At 44.9% G+C, this 3,243-nt stretch overlaps 1 protein-coding gene across 1 annotated transcript in view; it reads left to right on the forward strand.

The window, feature by feature from the left end:
• Positions 1-3,243, forward strand: part of PEBP1 (phosphatidylethanolamine binding protein 1) — a 28,628-nt gene that overhangs the window by 283 nt on the left and 25,102 nt on the right. The gene's annotated exons all lie outside the window — the stretch shown is intronic.

A 3,243-nucleotide genomic window follows, 5' to 3' on the forward strand; every position in this document is an offset into this window, starting at 1 on the left:
GCCTGGCTAATTTTTGTATTTTCAGTAGAGACGGGGTTTCACTATGTTGGGCAGGCTGGTCTCGAACTCCTGTCCTCAGGTGATCCACCCGCCTTGGCCTCCCAAAGTGCTGGGATTACAGGCGTGAGCCACCACGCCTGGCCTCCCCTGTCTTAATAAATCCGCTCTGTCTAGGCAGCAGGCAAAGTGAACCATTGGGCAGTTACATTATCGTTTTACAGATGAGGAAGTTGAGGCTCAGGGACATGAAATAACTTTCCAGATAGTCATAGCCTCAAGTTCATGTTTATAAAATGCTGCCCTGGGTTATAGCATTCCCTACAGTAGTGATTTTTTTTTTTTTTTTTTTTGAGACGGAGTCTCACTCTGTTGCCCAGGTTGGAGTGCAGTGGCGCGATCTCGGCTCACTGCAAGCTCTGCCTCCCAGGTTCCGCCATTCTCCTGCCTCAGCCTCCCAAGTAGCTGGGACTACAGGCACCCACCACCACGCCTGGCTAATTTTTGTATTTTTAGTAGAGACGGGGTTACACCATGTTGGCCAGGCTGGTCTCGAACTCCTGACCTCAGGTGATCCACCTGCCTCAGTCTCCCAAAGTGCTGGGATTACAGGCATAAGCCACCATGCCTGGCCAGTAGTTGTTCTTAAACTTGGGTTGGGGGGTGGGGACATTGAGAACTTTGTGATAAGCCTGGGCAACATGGTTAGACCCATCTTTACAACAAATTAAAAAATTAGCTGGGTGTGGTGATGCTTTCCTGTGGTCCCAGCAGTTCAGGAGGCTGAGATGGGAGGATCACTTGAGCCCAGGAATTCGAGGCTGCAGTGAGCTATGATTGCACCACTGCCCTCTAGCTATGCAACAGAGTGAGACCATCTCTGCTGGACAAGATGTCAGAGCCCGTCACTGGCAAGTGGTGGGCTCGCAGGTTGTAGGTTAGTAAAAAGAATTTACTGATGTCAGTATAGGTCTGAAAAAAGCAAAAATTTATTAGAAAGAACACTGCATGAAAGTGCAGCGGGGCTCCTCAGCACGAGAAGACTGAGTGCGCTCTGCGGTGAATTTTCCTTCCAGGTATTTATGGACCTAAAAGCGGGAGCTCAAGGGTAATTTGGACCACATTAGCTGTGCAGGTCACGATACATGATTACATTTGTAGACATTTTGATCCCTTAATGTCAGCCAGGGTCTGCACAATGAGTTTTGATATGCATGCATTTCAGAGATGTATAGAAATTCTAGTTACAGGTCAGGCATGGTGGCTCATGCCTGTAATCACAGCACTTTGGGAGGCCGAGGTGGGCAGATCACTTGAGGTCAGCAGACCAGCCTGACCAACATGGTGAAACCCCGTCTCTACTAAGAATATAAAAATTAGCTGGGCATGGTGGTGCACGCCTGTATTCCCAGCTACCTGGGAGGCTGAGGCAAGAGAATTGCTTGAACCCAGGAGATGGAGGTTGCAGTGAGCCAAGATCGTGACCTGAGATCAGGTCCTGAACTGAGGTCAGGAGTTCACTGGATTGTCACTTTAGCCTGGGTGACAGAGAGAAAGGCTCTCACTCAGGAAAAAAAAAAAAGAAAGAAATGAAATTCTAGTTACAAATGTTTTGAGGAAAGAAGCCTGGAACCAGATGCCAGCTTTAGATTAAAAAATAAATAAAAAGAAAAGAAGAAGAAAGAAAGGAAGAAAGAAAGAACGAAAGAACGATCAACTCAACAAAAGGCAGATTAATTGGAGAAAAGGCATGTAGATTTATTAATGTGAGCAAGCAGGGAAACTACAGAGGAATTACCCACAACTCAAGGGAATTTGGAACACTAAATATCATTTTGAGATTACAGAAAGACAAGGGTTTCCATCCTGGCAAAATGGGTTATTGCAGGGAAAAAAGAAATTTAGGGGGAAATAAAGGATTACTAGGGAAATGAATGGGTCGGGAACTAGAAGAGAAAATAACTTGTAAATAGATGTCTTTGAAATGTGAATGAGCCTGACATTATCTTGTGAAAGGATCTGTTCAGGTGTGGTTACCTTCTGGGTCTTCCTTTCTGCAATAGATAAAGAGATAACAGGGAGGGAAAGAAAGAGCAATTGTTTCTAATTGGGGGGTCTGGATTTTAGGTAGATAAAGGAACTTCCTGTGCTTTTGGAGGGGAGGGAATATCAGAGAGATCCTTCTTCAGTTCAGTGTATCAACGCCTCCGTTTCTGAGCCCCAACAAAACAAAAAAGCCAATCCTGCTGGTCTAAACAGGAATTCTAAACTGGGTCCGTCTGGCCCAGGAAGTGGGAAAAAAAATAGTAATAATAACTCACTTACAAACTGGAATCACCAGGTGGCGCTCTCGGCCCTCAACAGAACCTGGGTTCCACAGCCAAGGTCATCTCAAAGATAATAGTTGGTTCAAGCTTCATGGAACTCCAAAAATTTCAGAGATTATTGGTTCAACCAATAGCCTTCACCTTCCAAGGGAGGAAAAGTGTCCCAGAGTTGTTAAACAGATTGCTTAAGGTCACAGCTCACGGACAAAGGCAGGGCTCACCCGCTTGTCTAATCCTGATATTTCTAAAATGTATCACATATAGCTCCCCGACACTTCCAACAGAGCACAGTATGCACAATGCAATATTTTCTTGTGATAATTCAAAGAATGGACTTTTGTGTATGAACACTGGTGTCTGTGCTGTGCTATCTGTGGGAACTAGATAGATTAGAGGACCTTTATCCCACACACAAAATGACCCTGGACTACTGTTTCTTTGTTCCAACAGCTACCTACATTTTTGTTAATTCCTCTGAGGGGTGAGGTACTGTGCATAGGTTTTGGTCCTCCTATTTGTCAGGTTTGTTTATGTATCTCTGTGTCTTTAGGAAGAGATATTTTTCCCTTCTCTGAACTTTAGTTTATGGCAGTCAATAAAAGTTGCCAGCAGGAAGGAGATAATCAATAATTGCTAATTATTAATATAAATACACTTCTTGACATGTTAGCAGCCAACAAACATGAAAAAATGCTCAATATCATTAATCATCAGAGAACTGTAAATCAAAACTGCAATAAGCCTGGCTGACTCACGCCTGTAATCCTGGCACTTTGGGAGGCTGGGGTGGGAGGATGGTTTGAGGCCAGGAGTTTGAGAACAGCCTGGGCAACATAGTGAGACCCCCCCATTTTGACGAAAGCTCTGTCACCAGGCTGGAGTGCAGTGGTGCAATCTCAGCTCACCGCAACCTCTGCCT

This window comes from Mandrillus leucophaeus, unplaced genomic scaffold (genome assembly GCF_000951045.1).
Source record: "Mandrillus leucophaeus isolate KB7577 unplaced genomic scaffold, Mleu.le_1.0 Scaffold7, whole genome shotgun sequence".
Lineage (NCBI taxonomy): Eukaryota > Metazoa > Chordata > Mammalia > Primates > Cercopithecidae > Mandrillus > Mandrillus leucophaeus.